This window comes from Macaca nemestrina, chromosome 19 (genome assembly GCF_043159975.1).
Source record: "Macaca nemestrina isolate mMacNem1 chromosome 19, mMacNem.hap1, whole genome shotgun sequence".
Taxonomy (NCBI): domain Eukaryota; kingdom Metazoa; phylum Chordata; class Mammalia; order Primates; family Cercopithecidae; genus Macaca; species Macaca nemestrina.
In genome coordinates, this window is record NC_092143.1 from 48,318,796 (window position 1) to 48,343,086 (window position 24,291).

The following is a 24,291-nucleotide window of genomic DNA, read 5'->3' on the forward strand; positions in this document are numbered from 1 at the left end:
CTGGGTGGCTACTCTCAAATTCTGCTCTCAGATAAGCTCTATACCTAATTATATTTTCTGAATCTCATTAAAGGTTGACATTTGAAACCAAAAGAACCATAAATACACTAATGTCTCTTCATTGTTTTCTACTTCAGGGTCACTGAAACTTAAGGAACATAAGCTTCAGTGTGTTGAAATGACAAGCTAGCCATGGATCCTTCCAGTCAAAAAGTCCAATAGTCTTGAAGGAATCTAGATTAATGAATCTGAAAATTCCAGTATTATTCTGTGGTTTTTATATTTTAACCTGGGATTGTGTAATTTATTTAAAATGGAACATTGGGTTTCACATATATACAAAAAGTAAGAAAATTAAACCAGATGATTCCAGTTGGTTTATTTCAAGAAGATCGAATGAGAATACTTCTCAGATGTTTGAAAAAGTTTTGAGAAAAATAAAAAACATATTGTCTACAGACAGCTCAATTTCCATAGCTGGGTTATATTGTGATTCAGTAACTGTGAGTCTTACAGTTATGAGCTGAATTGTTTCCCCCCAAAATTTGTATGTTGAAACACTAATTCCCATTCCCTCAGAATGTGACTTTATTTGGAAACAGAGTCATTAAAGGGGTGATGAATCTACTAAAAGGCCATTATGATTGGCCCTAATCCAATCCAATTGGCTTCCTTATAGGAAAAGGAGAGTTGAACATACAAAGAGACACTATGAATGCACACACACAGAGAAAGACCATGTGAAGACACCCTAAAATATGACACTGTTACATGCTAAACTAAAGAGGCAGCCTCAAATTCTCTCTGATCTTCCTCCCTTATCTTCTCCATCCTTTGTCTCTACCAAAACACAGGATAAGGCTGTTTTCTGAAGTTCCTATTATCTGCCTAGAAACCAGAACCCGCAAAAGGAACACATCAGCTCCCTGTGATCTCAATATTTATGCAGAAGAGAAGACTGAGGGATTCAATCGCACCTAAACTGATTTTTTTTTTTTTTTACAAGATAAATGTTTTATCTTGGGCTCGATCAAATTCCAAACAGAATCATTTATAAGTTAATTTCTGTGTGCTGGGTTTATTCATTTTTCCTGAAAATCATTTACCCCTACACTTCCCGTCTCTCCTCTTCTCAATTAAGTATTTAAGTGTCAACTATCTGGCCCTCCTTTGAGTTTTTATATTTTCTATGATGCCCATGCAAACATGCACATGTGATAAATTTATCCTATTCTCTTGTTAGCATATCTTTCGTTAAAGGAGTGTTGGTTATGACCCTTTGCAAAAGGGTCAAAAGACTCTTTTGCAAAAGAGTCAAAAGATCACACCCTTTTCACCCCTATGCAGCCCTAGCAAATGAATACACCTATATTTTTATGAAATTCAGATAACTGTTTAAGTGTTATATGTTGAACTGGTATTTGTATCACTCTGCTTTCTGCTTCAGGGATATGATTTTGCCAAGGAAGCATAGGTTTCATAGTGAGTATTTAACTTCAAATTCTCAGAATATCTTTTTTTTTCCATTTAGCACTATCATATATAGGTGCAGAAAGATCTTACCCTGTCAACTCTGTCCCACTCCTTTAGATATTCAGTGTCTCATTTCCTTTTCTTGAGTTTAGAAGTGACCTGGATGAGTGTCTGCAATGGAGTATATTATTGTCCATATGCATAACCAGAAAGATTTAAGGAATGTTGTACAGCACAAAACAGCACACCTGCAAAGAGAAAGCTTCATTGGGTGTTAGTGAGGGCAATCATCTATGTAGCTTTTGGACACAGGAATGGGAGGTTTAAAAGGTAGTGGAAGCTGGAGGCAACACTCTCTTCTCAGGATCAACTACTGACTTTTCTTGAGCATGGATCTTCTTGTTTCTGAGCTATCTTCTTCAGATGGCATCTTTTTTTTTCTCATCCCAATCCCCTTATCTAACTTTCTTTTCAATGCTTTCATTTATCGCAGGATTGTCTTTTCATTCTTTGCCTTTTGCTTCCTTTTACTCTTTCCAGAAAAGCAAGTTTCATTGTGTATTTTCTTAGTGGATTTCATAGAACCCACTGAATTCAGGGACTAAATTATTAGTAACCACATAGCTCAAAGACAGTGTTAGAGCTTCAAATCCTCAAAGAAATTGAAAATAATTACTTAGATTTCATCATCTATTGCAGCAAATGAAGAGAGTAAAACCAGGAGATCAATTTACATATCAAAACAATCTTAATATTGCTGTTCTGTATAAGTTTTTGCCTATATGGTATAATTTCAGGAAAAAAATAGAAAAATTCGTGCAATCTTGTTTTATGTATTTTTCCTGCATTGACATTAAATGCTTTAATTTAATATATGTCCCTTTGCAATATTTTCTTTTAATAGGCAGACTTTTTGATGGGAGAGGAAAGGGAGAAAAGGAGAATTGAATAGTTAGCCTAACATTTCTAACATCATAATTGTAATGAACTTATCTGAAGGGATGGTTGCAAAGACAAGTGATCTTCAAAAGCTTGACTTACCTTCTATCTCACATACACATGCACACACAAACATGGATATATGTAGATGCATGTACACACACCCACACCCCACATGATTCCCTTCCACATACCTGAAACATCCTGAGTGAGTAAAGTCCCTAGAGGCAAAAAGTCACTTTTCTGAGAAAACTGGAACTTCAAAGTTAACAATTTACACTTTTGCTACTTTGCTACTCACTATGCTGGCTGTGGTGTAAAGAAAAGTTCATATAACTTTTAAGAACAGAATTTGTGTTTTTACTTCCTCAACCAATATCTGTGCAAACAGGGAGATAATTTATTAGAGGATTCAAACATAAATATTGCAAAATCACTGCCCACCATTGACAGGCTAGTCTCAGCTGCCTCCTACAGGATAGTGAGTATAGTATAGTAAGAAAGTTAAGCTTTCCTTAGTGAGGACATTCATTCACTCAACAAGTACTGAGCACTTACTAGGTGTCAAGCCCTGTTACTGGTAGAGAGGCTATAGTAATGAAATACGCAACATTCCTGGTCCAGCCTTGCTGGGTACTCCCAGATTGGCCCACCGCCTAGTTTATTACCATTAAGCCATACCTCTTTCAGTCCAATCATGCTTCTCCATAACCACTCATTCTTTCATTAGAATTAGCATCTGAATTAGTATAAAATATTTTTTTCCTTTGTCTTTGGTTGTATATTTTTGAAGACTTCCTGTGTCACATAAGACTAGATCATGCCAGTATTTCCTATAGTTCCCAATTTTGCCTTTAACTGTGGCCATAAGAGAAATTTTGTAGTAACATAGATATGTTTGCTTTCCACAGTATCAACCTTAAAAGTTTAGGAAAAATCCCTAATAATAATTTTTTGCCCCATATGTTAGAATTATTCTTATTCATTATTTTTAAATTGACAAGTTGAAATTATATATGTGTATACATATATATGGTATACATATGATGTATATGATATATATGTATACATATATATGTATATATGATATATATGCATATGTAAAATGTGGTATATATGTATATATGTACATATATATGTATATGGCATACATGTGGTATATATATGGTATACATTGTTTGAAATATACATACATTATAGAATAGCTAGATCAAGCTAATTAGCATATGTATTGCCTCATAAACTTATTTTTTTGCAGTGAGAATACTTAAAACCTATTTTCTTGGTAATTTTCAAGTATAAAATACATTGTTGTTAACTACAGTCATCATGTTGTACAATTGATCTCTTGAATATATTCTGTCTACATAACTTTTTTTTTTTTTGAGTTGGGGTCTCGCTCTGTTACCCATACTGGAGTTCAGTGGCATGATCTCGGCTCACTGCAACCTCCGCCTCCTGGATTCAAGCAATTCCCTGTCTCAGCCACCCAAGTATCTGGGGTTACAGGTGCCCACCATCACACCTGGCTAATTTTTGTATTTTTAGTAGAGACAGGGTTTCATTATCTCGGCCAGGCTGGTTTTGAACTCCGACCATGTGATCCACCCGCCTCGGCCTCCCAGAGTGCTGGGATTACTGACATGAGCCACCGCGCCCAGCCATAAAATTTTGCATCTTTTGACTCCTAATAATCTTAACTACTGCCAAACACATTAAGCATCAATCATAAATAGATTTATCTTACCATCATTGTAATCATCTTATATTTTTCTTTTGGATTACTATGTTTTTCTCCATGCAAATAAATAACTATTTGACCAACCTTTACAAAAGACTTTGCTAAATTAATCTGTAAGGCTTTTCCCTACCTTATTACCCTGACTTTCATTATAGGAGTGTCAGCCATGAACCTTGTGATGGCTGAGGAAAGGGATTACTTCTCTCTTACACAGGTATGTGTGTGTGTGTGTGTGTGTATACACACACATATATTTATATTTTAAGATAAAAATCATGCAATTCATTTACTTGAAGTCTACATTCAATGTTTTTTAGTGTTCTCAGAGTTATGCACACCTTATCACAATTTTTTTTAAAAGTGTTATCCCACAAAGAAACCTTATACACCTTAGTGGTCATTACTCATTTGTACTCAATCTGCCCAGACCTAGGCAAATTCTAGTCTATGTTCTGTCTCTCAGAAGTGACTAGTTGCTCATTTCATATACATAAGGTTATAAAACATGTTTTTTTATGACCAGTTTTTTATACCTAGCATGTTTTCAAGGTTCATCCTTATAGTATGTATCAGTACTTAGTTTTTTCTTATTGCTGAATAATAATCTATTATGTAGATAAAATAAATTTTATTTCTCCTTTTATCAGTTGACGAACATTTGGGTTGTTTCTATTTTTTTTCTTTTGATTTTATGACTAAAGCTCCTGTAAATATTCACTGTAAGTTTTTATGTGGACATAGGTTTTAAAATCTTTTAAAATGTTCACATCTGAGGTATCTATCTAGGAGTGGACTTGCTGGATCATATGATATCTCGTTGGTTAATCTTTCAAAAAAAAAAACAGTAGACTGTTTTTCAAAGTGATCACACCATTTTATATTCCCATCAACAATATATGAGAGTTTCAATTTTTTAACCTCCTTACCAATGCTTATTATACTCTGTTTTGGATTATAGCCATCCTATTGAGTGAGTACTATCTCATTTTGGTTTTAATTTGGATTTCTCTCCTGGCACATGACAGTGAGCATCTTTTAATGTACTTATGGCCATTTTTGTATTTTCTTTGGTGAAATGTGTATTTAGATGCTTTGCCCATTTTCAAATTTGGTAATTTGACTTTTTATTATTGAGTTGTAAGAGTTCTTTATATATTTTAAGTAAAAACTGCTTATAATATGTGATCTGCAAACATTTTTTTCCACGAATTGATTAGTAATGTGATCTGTGAGGCTGTGTATATAGAAACCAAAATATCTCTCTCCATGCTCCAGATTTAAGGGTAAGGTGCCTGTGACGTTTTTTCCAACATATATCCTTTTGGGGTTTGGACAGGGTTTAATATCTTATTGCAAGAAAAATTAAAGGAATCAAATGAGCTAACATTTTACGGTAAAACATTTCCCTGTTGTTGTTTTATGCTTCTCTTTGGCCAAGTGCCTAAGCTTATGTCACACTTTGAAGAATTTCTACATATGTCTAAAAACAGGGCAGTAAGTTTAGGGCTGAAGGTCCCCTCATCTCAATTCAGAATGTGGATCCTGGCTTGTTCCTGAAATAAACTCAAACCTTACGGGTCAACGTTTGGTTGGGTCAGCAGCTAAGGCTTTCTCAAAGATGGCCTATTAGTGAAGAGGTCAGCCTGTTTACATTGGTGAAAGCATAAATCCTGTCTTGAATAATTAATTCAATTATTCATAATGCATGGTAAAAGGGTGAAGCTCCAGGAAGATACAGCATTTCCCAGCAGCTCTCCCCAACAATGCTGATGTCAATAAGAAGGAGATGAAGTGCCAAGGCTCATGTAAATAATGAGATAACAACACAAATCCTTAAGAAAACAGCACTGTTCACTTAGCAACAATGTGCTTGCAACTCAATCATTCTGTTCTTAAAAGTTCACCAGCAGGATCTCATTGTTCTAAAATGGAAATTCCAATAGTAAGAAATAGATGCTTTTTCGAAAATACAGTGTCTTTTAAAAAGTAGTACAACCTCAGTAAAAACACAACATATAATTGAAAGTAAAAAGAAGACATGCTTACAGTAATAAAGGAATGACATTTGGGTGCCTGTGTATTAAGAAGAAAAAAAAAAAAAGGAATATAGTGTTGTGTGTGTATCTCTCAATCTGCCTACTGGGTCCTTCTGATTAATTTTAAGTAAGTCTATTTGATCAAAGAAGCAACATGAGAATGTACATCCTATATTTTATTTTTCAGTCTCTTATAGATAGATGAAAAGAATAACAAAACACTGTAAGAATCCTTGTCTGTTTCCTTCTTATTAATTGATGCAAAATTTTTTAGAAAAAAAAATCAAAATAGGAAGGGAAGGAAAGATGGAAGAGGAGAGAGGGAGTGTGAGAGGGATTAAGTCAGGGAGGGAGTTAATGTATTAAAAAAATGTTAGAAATAGGCAGTGAAAGAAAAACTAAAATATTTGCAGGTGTGCCATGTATTTGAATCTTCAAAAGAACTTTTTGGAGTAGGTCTTACTGACACATTTCAGATACAAGGCTCAAGTTCAGAGAGGATAAATAACTTGATTTAAGTTCACGGCTAGTATGTGCATGGGACTCATTGTCCCATGAGGGAGACTCAGGGTAGACTCTGTAAGCACCAATCCAGGTGGAATGCAACAAGCATTGATTTTCCTAAGTGCTGTATAGCCAACGGGCTTTAGTGCTTGCTGAGGTTTCACATTGAGACAATCAGAAATACACTCCCCTCAGGACCTCTTCTGCACAGTAAACATGCATATTGTATTGATCTGCTCTCTTCAGTATTTTTAAACCATACCCTAATTTCTATATCTGCCTGCCCCATAAATTTCTGTCTTTAATGACTTTCAAACTGTGGGACATTTGAATGTGATAAATCAGTGGATGTGAATGTAAATGTATATGTATTTATGTGTATACACACACAGTGTGTGAGTGTGTGTGTGGGGGGGAGTGGTGGTGTTGTTGGATGGGGAAATCCCTCTAATATCAACTTTCTTGGCCATTGTGCAGAATTTTCCAGAGGAAACAAAGTATAGTAGTTAAGAATATAAATTCTGAATTATTACTTCTTGTGTGTCAATCTCTCTCCACCATTATTAACTATATAATCAGGGCAATTACTTAACCTCCCAGCATTCAGTTTGCTCATCCACAAAGCAGAGGAACATGAACAAAGATTAGTGAATCTCTTAGAATAATGCTGTGTATGTAACAAGAACTATTTTGTGTTGGCTAGTTCTACTCTGTGATGAACTGCAATGAATCACTAACTTATGTACTCAACTCTACTTTGACTTTCCCCAATCTCTTCACACTACAGTCAGTGAGATCCTCTCTTTAGGTAAAATCACTCTGCAGGATAAGGCTGTAAATGGACTGTGAAGCTCTGCATTGTCATAGTTAGGATCAATCTAATTTGACTAATCCTACTAATAATTTCTCATTCACTCCGCCACAGCCCATCTGATTTTTCTCTATTTCTTTAGTGTTCGTAACAGTCAGCGTTTTTCAGAGAAACGAAACCAATACGTGGGGCAGGGGAGGAGAGATATTATGAGTGATTGGCTTATTCATTTGATTATGGAGGCTGAGAGTCCCATGATATGCCATTTGCAAGCTGGAGGTCTGGGAAAATTAGCGGTATAGTTCTGGTCCAATACTGAAGACTTGAGAAATAAGGAGGCAAATACATAAGTCCTGTTCCAAATCTGAGGGCTTGACAATGAAGAACAGCCAATGTTCAAGGGCAAGAGAAGATGGATATTCTATCTTGAAGAAGAGAAAGTGAATTTATTCTTCCTTTCTCTCCATGTACTATCTGGACTCTCCATGGATGGATGATGCTGGCCCACATTGGTGAGGATGATCTTTTTTTACTCAGTCTACTGATTTTCATGCCAGTCCTTAACAGCCTCACAGCCACATCCAAAAATAATGTTTTTCCAGATGTCTGGGCATACCTTAGCCCATCAAGTTGAATAACAAACCTAACCATCATAGTGCTGCTGTATATGTATCTTTGCTCTTCCCTGAAAGTTCTTCTCTTTCTTCATTACATAGCAATACTATACTGACATTTCAGAGTTCAAGAAAGTTTTCCTCAGGGAAAACTTTATCTTTTTAGTAGATAAAATTTCTCCTTCCTATTTTTAATAGCACCTTATATTTCTTCTACATAAAATGTTCACTGTTGAAATTTTAGTTTTTAAACTCAATGAGTTACATAATGGCTACCTCTATCATTAGACTAAAAGATCTATGAGGCCAAGGACTATATTTTTTGTGTTCACTAGTGTATCCTGGAATCCTAGTGATATGCATTCAGTAAATAATTGTCAAATAAAAGAAAGAGGGAAGGAAGAAAAAAGAAGAGAAAAAAGAAGATGGTGTAACTCAGGCAAGGGAATTTGATTTTGTAGTTGAGACACTGAGGGTTCACAACAGGACTGATTTAAAAACTTCATGGCAGAGCAGATGTGGTTTAGAATACAGCATGAGAAATCTTGGCATTGGGACTTGAGAAGAAGAGAGTAATTGAGGAAAGAAAAGTCAAGATGAGGGTTCAGAGATATTTCACTGTCTACATTATTCCCAAATATTTTCCCAAATATTATTCGCTGTCTTTATTATTCCCAAAATAAACTTCACTGACATCAGAGTTTGAACTGATAGCAACATATACACTGTTTAACACAGATGAATAAGATAAAGTAAGTTGCAATATTTTCTTGGATGACCCCTATAAATAAAATTCAGATTTTAATTTTCTTGCCAGGATCTCTAAAGTCCAGCCAAGGCCCCTTTGCTGGTCTTTTTTCAAAGGTAACTTTGCTACTTTCACCTTGATGTCGAACAGCTCAGTCATTCTGAGGTGGGAGCAGGTTGGAATACAGGCATACCCCCATTGAATTGTGCTTTACTTTATTACACTTCTCAGATATTGTGTTCTTTACAAATGGAAGGTTTGTGGCAATCCTGCATCAAGAAAGTCTGTTGGTGCCAATTTCCAACAGCATGTTGGAAATTTCATGTCTCTGAGACATGAATTTCCAACTTCATGTCTCTGAGTCATATTTTGATAATTCTTGCACTCTTTCAAACTTTATTATTTTTACACCTTTTACAGTAATTTGTGATCAGTGATCTTTGAGGTTACTATTGTTATTGTTTCGGGGCACTATGAAACACACCCATATAAGAAAGTGAGCTTAATTTGTTAAATGTTTTGTGTGTTCTGGATGCACCATTGACCAGCCATCTCCCTGTCTCTCTCTCCTTGGACCTCTCTATTCCCTGAGACATAACAATATTGAAATTAGGTCAGTTAATAACCCTACAATTGCCTATTAGTGTTCAAGTAAATGAAAGAGTCACAGGTCTCTCATTTTAAATTGAAAGTTTGACATAATTAAGCTTAGTGAGAAAGGCATGTTGAAAGCTGAGGCAGGCTGAAAGCTATCCCTCTTGTACCAACCTGTGAAGGCAAAGTTAGCCAAACTGTGAATTCAAATGAAAAATACTTGAATGAAATTAAATGTGCTACTTTAGTGAACACAAGCATAACAAGAAAGCAAAACAGCCTTGTTGCTGATCTGGAGAAAGTTTGGGTTGTCTGGATTAAAAAAAAATCATATCAGCCACAACATTCACTTAAGCCAAAACCTAATCTAGAGAAAGACTCCTTCTTCAATTCTATAAAGGCTGAGAGAAGTGGAGAGGCTACAGAAGAAAAGTTTGAAGCTAGCAGAGATTGGTTCATGAGGTTAAGGAAAGAAGTCATGTCCATAACATAAAAGTGCAAGGTTAAGCAGCAAGTGTTGATGCAGAAGTAGCAGCAGGTTATCCAGAAGATCTAGCTAAGATAATTGATGAAGGTGGCTACACTAAGCAACAGATTTTCAAAGTAGGTTAAAGAACCTTCTATTGGAAAAAGATGCCATCTAGAACTTTTAAAACTAGAGAGGAGAAGTCAATGTCTGGTTTCATAGCTTTAAAGGACAAGTTGATTCTCTTGTTAGGTGTTAATGCAGCTGCTGACTTTGAGTTGAAGCCAACGCTCATTAACGTTCTGAAAATCCTAGAGCTCATAAGAATTATACTAGACCTACACTGTTTGTGTTCTAAAAATGGAACAAAGCCAGGATGGCAGCTTATCTGTTTACAGTATGGTTTCCTGGATATTTTAAGCCCACTGTTGAGACCTACCACTCACCCTGGTCACCCAAGAGCTGTGCTGGAGATATATAAGGAGGTTAACGTTGTTTTCCTGCCTGATAACACATTTTTTCTCTAGCTAATGGATTAAGAAGTAATTTTGACTTTCAAGTCTTAATACTTAAGAAATACACTTTGTAAGGCTAAAGCTGCTGTAGACAGTGATTCCTCTGTTGTATCTGAGCAAAGTAAATTGAAAACCTTCGGAAACAGATTCACCATCTTAGATATAATTTAGAACATTCATGATTCATAGGAGGAGGTCAAAACACCAACACTAATAGGAGTTTGGAAGAAGTTGTTTCCAACCCTCATGCATGACTTTCAGGAGTTCAGCATTCCAGTGGAGGAAACAACTGTAGTAGGGAGAAAATAGAAATAAAACTAGAATTAGAAGTGGGGCCTGAAGATGTGACTGAATTGTTGCAATCTTATGATCAAATTTGAATAGACGAGGAATTACTTCTTACAGGTGAGCAAAGAAAGTGGTTTCTTGAGATAGAATCTACTCTTGGTGAGGAAACTGTCAACATTGGTGAAATGACAACAGATGATTTAGAATATTACATAAACGTAGTTGATAAAGCAGCAGCAGGGATTGGGAGGATTGACTCAATTTTGAAAGAAGACTGTGGGTAAAATGCTATCAAATGGCATCTCATTCTATAAACAAATATTTTGTGAAAGAAATAGTCCATCAATGGGTCAAACATCATTGTTGTCTTATTGCCACAACCACCCCAACTGTCAGCACCTGATCAGCTAGCAGCCATCAGCATTGAGACAAGACCCTCCAGCAGCAAAAAAGATTAAGACTCACTGAAGGCTTAGATGACTATTAGCATTTTTTAGCAATAAAGTATTTTTTCATTAATATATGTATATTTATTTGACATAATGTTATTGCACACTTTTTAATAGACTACAGTGTAAATATAACTTTTATATGCACTGGAAAACCAAAAAATTTGTGAGACTTGCTTTATTATGATATTCAATATTTGCTTTATTGTTGTGATATGAAACTGAACCAGCAATATCTTTGAGGTATGCCGGTAGATGATTTTCTAACCCAATGTGTTAGTTTTATAAAAGGCTCTAAACACGGGTTCCATCTTTTTGGGACAAAATAGTCTGATCTGATTTATTCCGATTTTCCTCCAGAAAATAGCTTCAACCAGAAAAAAAAAATCAATCTCTGTATTCTCTAAAGGATAAACATAAAAAGAATATTAAAATGAGTCCAAAAATTAATGTGCGTTATACCTTTGAAAAAGGTCAAGTCAAGAAATATAAAAAATTGCTAAATTTCCCACAGCTAATCATAACAAGTCTCCTAACATCTAGTCCAAAACCAAATCTTATACAAAATAGCTCTTTTAGCAATTTAGAAAAAAAGTGAAGGCTTATACTGGTTCTTATTTATGCCACCATGCTGATGCCTGGACATGTAGAAAAAACACTAAAAGCCACACATGAGATACAAAGATGCTTCTACACTTTACCTGCTTATGTTCGCTTCCTCTACCCTTTTCTCTCATCAACTTTATTATATTAAAACACCACATACCAGCTTTCTCCAAATGACTCCTTATGTCTGGAGTTTAGTGGCTCCTTCAGATGCATAGGGCTTGGCTGGATATATGTGCTTTAGATGAAGGTCTGTAAACTTTTTCTGCAAAGGGTCAGACAGTAAATAGTTTTTGCTTTTCTGGCCATACAGTCTTTATTGCAAATACTCATGCTATAATTACTCAACTCTGCTACTTCAGTGAGAAACAATCTATAGGCAACATGTAACCCACTGGAAATTTATTTACTGTTAAATGATGTTTTTTTAAAGTATAAAAATGGCTCATAGATAAAAAATGAACATGGGTTAAAGATTGTATTTAACTCATATGAGAAAATCAGATATTACAACCAATTCACAGCAGAAGTCAAAAAACAGACATATTTATTGATCAAGATATTAAAATGAATCTGCCAATAAAAGGAAAACTGGTTCTTCCACAAGGATAAATGGAGTATGTCCCTCCACTGGATAAAATTTAGTTGTATATCCATACATAAGAATTATTTTTGCCTTTCTCTCAGTTACTTACAATCTAGAGTTATGAAATAGCTTTCATAGTATCCAAAATTAGTAGAGTGTACTATTAACAGTGCTGAGCTTTTCACTGAAATACCCTTCATTACAAAAACAGATGGAGAGCCAGAGCCTCCTTTGTTTACCCCTGCCTTAAATGAGTTGAAGGAAATTAAAGAAGGGTAACAGCCTTTTTTTCTCAGCTAAGAATCTGTGAAGAAAGAGAAAAGAGCATTTCTACTTATTAATATTGCAGAAAAAAATAATCAAAACAGCATTAGAGTGGACTCTGTGGCAGGAGTTCGTTGTGAACAATCGTGAATGCTGTAACCTTCCAACAATGTGCATGCCACTTCGAAGTCTGGGATCCTGAGCTCTTCAAGCATTACAGAGTGAAAATATTAACTACCTATTTTAATTCTCTTGAGTTTCCTGGGGATTTGACAAGCAAGTGGATATGAAAAACTCGGAAATAAATAAAGCACAAGAATAATTATACAAAGAGCCCACACACACAAAGCTGTGATTTAAATTGCTAGGCTGGTGACTGATGGCTTCAAGCTTCTTCTTATTCTAGCTTCATTTCAATTTGTTCCTCATCAGTGCTTGCCACCTAGGTAATTTGGGAGCAGATGGCGAGAGGAATGGAGGATGTTCCATTCAAAACTGCCGCCTACCTGCCTCTCACTCTGGGCCATGAAAGCCTCCCTGCCTATTCTCTAATCCCTCATCACTAGCCCAGAAAAGTGATCTTTATTGCTCATGATATAGCACTTATTGCCTAATTAGAAGCGCTGGAGAGGAAGTGGGAGATGACTTCACTTGAGTTCATTAGGAAATAATATATCAGGTCTTGTTTAATTACAACTAAATTACTGCCACATATTATTGAACAGAACCTTGCTGGAATGATGGAGGGTAGCAGAAGTCTCTGTCTTCTACTGCTCCAAGACCACATTCGTGGGAAGGGGGTTTCGCTCATTTGGGTTGGAGTTGCAATGTACACATTGGCAAAAGGTTTTATCTGATTGTGACCCTTTTATCACCAGATGATGTGATCAGTGTCATATGCCATTCAGTGAGTCACTCTTCGCAGTTGCTAAAGGCTCTAGTAAGGGGAAAATGCTAATTCTCATTGTTGGCAGTTGCTTCTGAATGGCATAGAAAAACATCTCACTCATGATCTCTAACTGCTTAATTGCTGGACATAATGTCTTGCACTAAAAGGGAGGACAGGATGGACTAAACAAGAACATAACCTCCTCTCAGGTATAAGGCAAAAATAGGAGTCTTCCTTCTTTAGTCCTTTTCCTACTTAGTAGAATAACGTATGTTGGCTTGTTATTTGTAAATTTATAATGATAACTTTGACAAGTATGTATTGCATGTCTAATACATAGTCAACTTCATTTGAAACTTTGTAGGGAATACAGAGTTGAATAAGACCTAATCCGTATGTACCAGGAGCCTACACTTACACAAAGGAGATAGAATGTATGCAAATATTTACACTATGAGGTAAACAAATGTTTAGAAGAACATTTCAGATTATAAAATTTTCACTGAGGAGTTGAAAATTAGGATAAATTTAAAACTATAGTTTAGACATGAAATGACTAGAAAAAGAGCATTAGAGATAAAATGGATATTGCAAAGAAAAATATGCAGATCTGATAACAGAGATCATGAATAAGAAACAATATAAATGCAGTTTAGACTTACTGAGAGCATAACAAGGAATAGATCAAAGGCCAGATGTGGCATCATATTTTTAATGAACTATCATTTTCTTTTAGGTTGCCCAGCATCTCTTAAGCTGTTACAATGACATACTGAATTCTTTTACATAATTACCTATTGTACATAAAGTAATGAGGTTTTATGAAAACCAAGGGGCATTGCTTGCCCCTACTCAAAGTATTGCTAGTTACTCCAAGTTGATTAAAGAAATTCTCTATGATCTTTAAATCATTGATTGATTGATTGATTGATTGACAGAGTCTTGCTTTTTTTGCCCAGGCTGGAGTGTAGTAGTGTGATCATAGCTCACTGCAAACTCGGACCACTAGGCTCAAGAAATTCTTTTATCTCAGCGCCCTGAGTAGCTAGGACTACAGGCGCACAATGCCCAGCTAATTTCTATTTGTTGTAGAGAAAGGGTCTCGCTATATTCCTCAGGCTGGTCTTGAAGTCCTAGTCTCAAGCAGTCCTCCCACCTCAGCTTCCCGAAGCACTGGGATTATAGGCGTGAGCCACTGAGCCTGGCCTAGACATTTAAATCTTAAGCAGAATGGCAAAGAACTTAAATGTTCTTCCCAAACAGGATCCTTGGGCCTAGCTCCTAACTAATTTATTCAATATTCAAGACTGGATTTCCTAGAGGCTATCCATTTTGTCTCTAGCCTTTATCCTGATTTACTAAGTTCTCTTTTCAATAAAATTATTCATGAATTGCTTATAACCAACTCATGGACTCTCATATTTTATGGAGACCCTAAATGCTATTCTATAGAAGCCTTCTATTTCCACATATCAAAATTTTTGAGCAAAGAAGCAATGTTTCCAACACAGGATTCTGGGCTTGGCTGGATATGTATGGATATATGTGCTTTAGATGAAAGTCTATAAACTTTTTTCTGCAAACGGTCAGATAGTAAATGGTTTTTGTTTTTTTGGCCACAGAGTCTTTGTTGCAACTACTCATGCTACAATTACTCAATTCTGGAATCAGTGGAAAATGTATGTTGTTTGGTAGCAGCAAGGGAACCAGAGAATAGGTATTTCAGTTGGGTCATAGTTTGAGCTACTATCACAAAAAAGAAACAATAACTTAAATTAGAATTTGATTTCTATCTCATTAACAAATCTGTAGAAGAACTGTTCAGGTTGGCAGGATACCTCTGCTCCAGGAAGCATTTTAGGGACCCAGGTTCCTTCAATTTTTAGCTCTACCTTCCTCTAGGGTATTGTCCTTGTCTGCATGGTGTAATTTCTGTCACATCGACACTCAAGCCTGTAGAGGAGGTCAAGGTAAGTAGCTGGCTCTTTCAATAAGTGATGGAGAAGTTACATCATTTACTTCTCTTTACAGCTCATTGACAAGAACATAGTCACATGAGCCTGCCCAGCTATAACAGAGCTGATTATAAGTACAGTCTTTAGGTAGACAGTCATGGGCCCAACTAAAACTTAGTAGTTCTCGCATGATAGGCAAATGGTCCCACTGACAGGTAATAAAGGTATAAATTAGGTGCTGACAGTAAAAACAGAGAGAAAAGGGAGATATGTTAGAGACATAATCACTTGAATGTAGTATTAGGATTAGATATGTTACAAGAATGACAGAGTTAAACATTAAAAGTTAAAGATAAAGCCTGAATGACTTTGGATGTTACTGATATATTTTTTAAAGCAAATATTCCTAAGGATTTTGAAGGAAAAGATTCAATTTCCTTTTGATTTTAATATTTGTGGAGATGTTTCAAATGTTTCGAGCCCTGCTAAACAATAATTTTCAGAAAAAAGATAAAGTCATGACTCTCATACATATATAAAATGACACACTTCCAAAGTTTTACTTAACTCATTAATTACAGGAGATAACCAGAAAAAAAATAACCATTCAAAAGAGGATCCAAAGAACAGTCACATTTATAGATCAAGAATATTGAAATGAATTTGCAAATGAATATAAAACTGGTTTCTTCTAGAGTGGGTAGAGAAGTCAATTGAAACTATACTTGACAAAATTTGTCTCTCAGTTTTCTGTAAGATACCTTTTACCTTTACATGGTTGTAAAATACAGCCTTGTCAAAGACAAAGGCGCTCATCTCTTAAAATCATACAATCCACAGAGCCCCCATCATTCCATTAAAAGGTTGTCCATTAATCTCATTTGCTTATTCCAGTCTTAAATTTCTCCTCACAGTCTTAAGAAATAAGTGAAGTATTAAAGTAGCTATTATAAGACTTTGTGTTTAAGGTACTTGATATCTGTATTAGGGGAAAGTCTGGGGACAGTGAAATCTAACTTGAACACTTCAATGTATGGTGTTTTTCCACACTATATGCTTTTCACAGATGTATGCAAACTAGCAGTTTGAAGGGATTTCAGGGCAAGGAGTGAGGAATAAAGTCCAATATAGCTAGATATTACTGAATTGAATCACTATTTCTACTCCTCATACAATAAATAAGCAATATTGCAACAAAAGCTATCTGTTATACCTGTTTTAGAGTACCCCATTTATGTCACTTAATGAAGGAACAACAGAATGACTCTCAGGTAGCCTGGCCATAGGCAATGCTGACATGTGGTGGTTCAAGAGTCACGAAAGAGTTCTGTGTGGTAGTCTTTTTCATGTAGAGAAGTTCCCTCTCTGGAACCTGGAGTTTTCCCATCACCAACTATTTTCTATAAAGAACTTGAGGAGTCCCTTTCAAACACCAGTTACACACAAAGCCAGTGTTAGACTTTGAGGCTTTAGTTTAAGTATGTAACCTATACTTTACAGAAAGCAAGACCACAGAAGAGCTGGATATGGATAGAACATCTAGATCAGGAAGAACTCGGTCTGGAGGAGTATGGGCGAAACACAGCAATGGAAAACCTGGAACATGCAGAGTACTCTTGTAAGTGCTAGCACCCATAAGCTCTCATGATTTTTAAAGAAAGTCAATCTCAACTTGAGGCTGCTTCTGGAAGAAAAATCACTGTTTTCTAGAACTTAGACTTTTTGATCCAGGTGCTCTTACATTGGAATGTAAAGGCAAAATCCTAACTGCAGACACATTTAGTTCTTCACTTTCTCTAATATGTATTACAGCTGTTATATGATGACAAATAAACCACACAATGAAACAGATTTATGCTGCCAAGAAATCATGATCACCAACATCAATTCCTTTTTCAACAAAGTCCCACAAACTCACTGTAATCTTTTGCTAATTCATTCTCTCTTTCTATCTAGTGCCTATTTTGACTTTTACCACTCCTCTTTACAGAGAAAGCAGACACCATTTAGATAGGAGCCCCAACAATTTTCTGCAAATCTGATTTTCACAACTACACTTCCCCATGTATGTATGTATATGTGTGTGTGTGTGTGTGTATATGTGGAGGCTGACAAAGATTCAGTCAAAACATCGCTTCTCACAATGTTCTCTCTCTTTATTCTCTCATATATTCTGTGGTAATGCCTTCAGTTATTATACATCGTTTTCTCTCAAATTTAAATGTTTTGTCCAGTAACAACTTTTGGATCACTAAACATATTTAGTAAACTAACTTTAAGGAATCACTGCTTAGATGGTTATCTCAACATCAACGTCAAAATTTAAGCCCATAATATTTTTCCCTAGCAAACTTCTCAATTTGCACATTCATCATGTATTCTTCCCACTAAACAGGCCTATTTTCCAAGTTCAGCTAATGGTACAACTATTCTAATAAGGTTTTCCTCATATCCAACCTGTTTATACCCCATTTAAAAAAAAAATCCTAAATACAACTTTAATGGCTACACTGTTCTCTAGTTCACTGAAATAGAACAAATGACCAGAATTCTTCATCCAAATCATCAAGATGTCAGCTACCCTCCCTTGCCACAGTTCACACAGTTAGGAAGAACTCATGCTGCTATTCTCCTGCTGAAGACTCTCAAAACCCATTGACTCTACCTGAAAACCCCAAATTCCTAATGTGGTTTTTAAGTTAGTGAAGGAATGGAGATCAGTGATTACGAGTATGGGACCTGACTCCTCCTTCTTGAGTTCAGACTCTAAGCAAGTGTCTACCCCATCTGGGTCCCAGATTTTGATGGCTTCCGTAAGAAGTTTTCTCCAGGTGAACAATGAGTCTATGGTCTTAGAAAAGAAGAGAGAGAACATTAAAGTAGCAAATAATTATTAAGAAATCTAATTTCATGTTTGAAAATCAATGAGCAAAGGTAACCTAACCTAAGCTGTAAGTGACTGATTTAGAGAGACAAAGAGACAGAGAGAAAGAGAGAGACTAAGTGGTGACCGCTTTGAGAGATCAAAAGAGAAGATGTTCTTTGTTATACCACTCTCTTCTGTCTTGGTTAGCACAGTCTCATATACACTTCTTCTAAAATAAGGCTAGTACTATTAACTTCACCTACTCTCTAAGGACAATAAATTTGGCCACTTGCTAGTGATAGCCCTTAATACATTTTCCAACTCCTTCCATTCTTTAAATTCTCCCTTCTTATTTAATGCGATATTGCTTCCCTATCTTTCTTGTAAGATGAAATGTTTTTCACTACTCTATTGAGGTATAATTTACATATCATAAACTCACCCATGTGAACTTTAGCAAATGTATCAAGTCGTGTAACCATCACTATAATCAATTTTAGAACATTTAACCACCTCAGTAAGATTCCCCATACCCCTTGCAGTTAATCCTCCATTTCATCCCCAGCCCCAGGAAACCACTAATCTATTTTCTCTCTTTATAGATTTTTGCCTTTTCTGGACATTTCATATGAATATGTGGTTTTTATGGCTGGCTTATTTCACTTAACATAATGTTTTTGAGGTTTATCTTTGTGGTAGCATATATTAATAGTTTATTCATTTTTATTGCTGAATACCATCCTACTGTATAAAAGATGTGTCACACTTTTTGTAGCCATTTTCCAGTCAATAGACATTTGAGTAGTTTCCACTTTTCGGCTATTGTGAATAATGCTGCAATGGAAGCTAACATAAAAGGTTTTGTTTAGAAATGTATTTTTATTTCGGTAGATACTTAGGAGTGGAATTGCTAAGTTGTATGTCTAAATTTTTAAGAAACTGGTGAACTGTTTTCCATAGTGGGTGACCCATGTTTTGTCAGTTGAATTTTATCTTAAAATCAAACAGACACACACACACACACAAATGTTCTTTACTCCAAGGCTTTAATGTGGGGAGAAAGAAAAGTTTGTAATTATTTTATTTTAAATATGTATTTAAAACTGGATTAAATCTATATTTCTTTTAAAATAATATTAATTGTAAACTAAGCTACTGAGTTAGTAAAAGGGTTGGGTGAATATAGGTGGGGTGATACAGCGGGGAGGTTGGAGAAACACTACATGAATCAATTCTATGTCATTATCCAATTTTAGAAACTTTAATTTTTGAACTTTTTTTTCTTAGAATTAAGAATGAATCATTGAAACACATTGGCTTCAATTTACCAGTGGCTCTTGCTCTCTGCTTTTTTGTGTTGAGAAAAATTTTGCATCCAGATCTTTGTGCAGGCTCAATGGAAAGAAGGACGCTGATTGATGAGTCTGCCCTGATCAGTGAGAAGGGGGTTGTTTTATTATTTGGCTATTTATTTGCTTTCTAGTACTGAGGGTTAATGTGTTTCCGCTTAGAAAAAGAAGCACTGAATGAAAACCTATTAAAAAATCATCAAATAACAGATAATTTTTGTTCCACAAGAATGAATTTCTAGTGGTTAACTTCGGGCAGAATTATGGTGGTATCGGGGCAGAGCCTCCTTAAAAATATGCTTCACCTCAAATCATGTGAGTCAACATTTTTCAGTTTCAGTTATTAATTTTAACCATTATAATCTGTGATTTTTAATCCAAAAACTTGTGGTTTTCTGCTTGCCTTCCACTTGGATCTGCCTCATCTCCTGCATGTTTATTTCTGCTTAACCTTTTCATGACAACATTAACCAAAGGGGGGTTTTAGGAGCACAATATGCATATAATTTTTTTTGGGGGGGGGGTGGGGAGTCAGCCAAAATCACAGATTTCCAGTCTTACACAATAGAAGATTTTCAATTTGACCAACCCTTCCCACCCACTGTGGTGAGTGTTCTCTTTTACAGCCATCAGCATTCTCAAGGCAGCTGAATATGAGTCTGTAATTACAAGGGAAACAATGGCTGCAGGGCAGGAAATGTGCATGAAATATAATGCAGCTGAGAGCAGCATTAGCCCAAAGTGCTCTAATGGTTTTAGGACCTCACCAGGTGGTAAGCCATCTCCCTGGATTTTCATTTCCACCCACCATTTACCAGGTAACCTTTGCCCAGTCACTTACCTTCCCAGGGTGCTGTCCTCAGAATGGATGATGGGATTGGTCATTTGCTGGCCTGGCAGGGGGATCTCCCAGCTGGATGAGGTCATGCAGACAAAGCTTACAGAAAGTGGTAAGCCTTCATTATATGGGCAGAAACAGAGCAGCAGCGGGAGGAAGGTCTACTTCAAAGCTGAGTCTACAGGGAGGGAGAGATGGTGATTAGATGGTAAGTCTTGAAGGGCCCTGAATAAAGCGTTCCTGTCTCTGTATCACCCATAGCATGGCTTTTCTCAGTGGGAAAAACTGACGCAGTTGAATTATTTCCCTACTAAAATGCATGAATAATATGTAACAGAAAGAACATTTTTTTATCCCCTCAGCATTTTTCCAACTTAAATGTGTATGTGAATTACCTGGACATTTTGTTAAAATGCAGATCCCCATTCAGTAGCTCTGTGTTGGGGCCTGAGATTCTTTTGTCTTTTTTTTTTTTTTTTTTTTTTTTTTGAGACGGAGTCTCGCTCTGTCGCCCAGGCTGGGGTGCAGTGGCGCAATCTCCGCTCACTGCAAGCTCCGCTTACCGGGTTCACGCCATTCTCCTGCCTCAGCCTCCAGAGTAGCTGGGACTACAGGAGCCCGCCACCAAGCCCAGGTAATTTCTTGTATTTTTAGTAGAGATGGGGTTTTACCGTGTTAGTCAGCATGGTCTCTATCTCCTAACCTCATGATCTGCCCGCCTCGGCCTCCCAAAGTGCTTGAATTACAGGTATGAGCCACCGCGCCCGGCCCAGAGTTTCTGTATTTCTAACGAGCTCCGAGGTTAGCCAGTGCTGTTGGTCATAGGATCATATTTTGAATGGCAAGTCTCTATCATATACTCCTCCTCATTTTTTTGTGGGGTGAAGAAATGAGACCCAAAGTGGTACAGTGATTTAGTCAAGACATCATAGGTACCTTTACTGGCAGGATGAGTCTAGTCCCTGGGGTCTCCTCAAGTTCTTTCCCTAACCCCAGCTCTCCTCATAGGAGCAACAGGAAGCAGCAGCAGGAGCACTTACAGAAGGCAATATGGTGGCTGAATAGATACAGGCCCTAACAGAATATGATTGCAGCAAACAGGAACAAAGGGGACAGATTAAGGACTGGATTATATGCTTTAGTGAACATTCAGCCTGCTGAGGAGTGTTTGGAGCTGAGTATTCTACCTTCAGTTAGCAGCCAATTTGGAGTAAATAATTTTGCTTCTAGGCTGCCACTACTCTCAGTTATATTGCCAGGAGGTCTAGAATGATCTGAAGATTGCTTCTAGCTCTGGCATTTTATGATTCTCTAATGACTTCAAATCTGCCAGAACTGAATGATTGATTATTCATCTGTTTTGTTTTGCTTTTCTTTTGTTTCTTTGCTCTGCCTCCAGGGAGTATAACACCTAAGAGACAAGAAAAACGCTAGCGCAAGACCAACAGGTTTTAGAAACCTATGCTACTTGCTCACATGTTGTTTTGTCCTACATTTTCAGAAAAATGTGGTAAAGAGGTCTTGAGTAGATAGAAACCAATAAACTTGGGTTCAAATTCCAAAATAAACAGTAAATAAAGGCTTCGACCATTGTACATGAGGATGGGAAACAGAAGATGGTATCTTTATGTGGTACATGTTTTCATTCTGCATCACTGTTGAAAATACACATCATAAAAATGCTAATGCCAAAATACCCTTGTTAAGATACACCATTTTCCCGCTCATATTTATAACTCTAGCTTAGCTACAATTGGCTAGGGAAATTGATTCTACTAGAACACGTAGATAAGTGTATTCCTTGTGCTTTATAAAGTATGCTTCCTATGCTTGAGTTATCATTTACTCAAACCATATTTTCTTCCTCACTAAAAGAGGAAAATTGTCCAAATCTAATCATATCAACAGTTTCCTGTTTCATTTTATTATTATTGTATTTTTAATGCCCGGTTTAGTTAATGAGATTTGAAAGTCTTATAATTAGAACATTTGAAATAGAATTCATTAAGAGGCAGATATTTTTCTACTGTATTCAGAAAATTACATTCTAATAAAATAGGAATTTGATTTGAGAAATTTCTAATACAAATTGATTTTTACATTAATGATTTCAGTATTCAGTTCTATGAAAGGAGAAAGACTGGTTCTGCATGTAGGTTAGACATGAATGAAAATAAGTGAAAATAAGTAGTTTCACTCCTGCACCATGCACAACCCCATATGAGACTCTGTGGGGTCACAATAGTATGATTCCTGCCTGTTGAAGATTCACTGTCTAGCCAGAAAGATGACTGACATATATGAACCAATTAGAGAGCAACATGAGATAAAACAGAATTAAATTAGTACAATGTTGTATTTTGCAGACTGCCAGAGATAGCTTCATTTGGAGACCTAGGAGAACACTGGACCAAGAAAAATGTCAATGAAAGCAAGGGGTAACATGAACCCCCACTTAAATTGAGAAGGGTAGAAAGCAGAACTCATCTAATTCATGATGATACAATTCTCTCTAGTTGCATATAGTTTTATTTGTCTTTGGTTTTTGTTTCCTTTTAAAATAGACTTTCTATGGTCATTACCAGTGTTTAGAGAAAGAAACTCAGAATCAGAACACCTGGATTCAAGCCCAGGTTTCTGCTATGCAGAAAATTTGCACTTAGCATGCACCTGAGAGAACAATCATTCCCAAGGAAGTAGGAACAGATAATAATGAACTCGCTTTCATTGAAATAAACAAATGTCCTCCTTTCGGTTGAAAAAGACGAGAGTCATTTTTGAGGAGAGTACATTATCTGTCATTCAGATTTATTTTACTGTCCAGATCCCATCTGGATTTATGTACTGAGTGTGGTGTTGAATAGGGAGGATGTAAGAAAAAAATAATAAAGAGCTGCTTTATTTCCTAAAGTCACTAAGACATTGGGATGTGAGCAGCACCACTGTGTTGTGTCAGAGTGTTCCAACTGAAACCAGAAACATTTAGTTTTTCATCTCCTGGATGCCAATTCCTAGCTACAGTGGGCTCTGGCAGAAAAAGTTGCTTCCTAGATGAAAGAGGAGAAGCTGAAAGATGCCCGGCAAGATGCCTCAGTCCTTCCTGGAAGACCATGAAGTCCAGTGAAGCTATCGGTACTCAACAGCAGAAGCCCGGAGAGGAAAGAAACACCAATGCCACGCAGTAACTAACTGGGAAGCTTACTAGACTTGTGCGTAGACACGAATGCACATGAGACACTCTGGGGATTCTCAGCTGGATTGATGTAGAGGTATTCAAGAAGGAGTTGGAGGGGAGAAATAGATGAAAGGAAACAGTAAAATCTGGGTTATTCTTCGAAGCCCCAGACCCTTATCTGAGGACTAAGGCTACTCTTAATGTGTACAGTATGTTGATAGCTTTCCATCTTCTTTATGTTTACGAAATTTTTGAAAAGTAATTGTTTTTAATCTTCTCTTTATATTTATATAAACTTTTTTCAAATTTTCATATATTTTCTTACTGTATTTTATTTACAAATAAAATTATACAATACAAAGAATATAATATTAAATATTTTATAATAAATGCATTTTATTTACAAATAAAATAATACAATACAAAGAATATAATATTAAATATTTTATAATAAATGCATTTTATTTACAAATAAAATAATACAATACAAAGAACATAATTATAATATTAAATATTAAAATATTTTATTTACAAATAAAATAATACAATACAAATATACAAAAAAACCACATATTGCTTTATTTA

General features: G+C 36.1%; 1 long non-coding RNA gene across 1 annotated transcript in view; it reads right to left on the bottom strand.

Moving 5' to 3' along the window:
• Positions 1–24,291, bottom strand: part of LOC139360158 (uncharacterized) — a 135,773-nt gene that overhangs the window by 53,589 nt on the left and 57,893 nt on the right. Inside the window, exon 2 of the long non-coding RNA XR_011617337.1 lies at positions 20,535–20,709. This is a non-coding gene — a long non-coding RNA (uncharacterized lncRNA). The remainder of the gene's footprint in view (positions 1–20,534; positions 20,710–24,291) is intronic.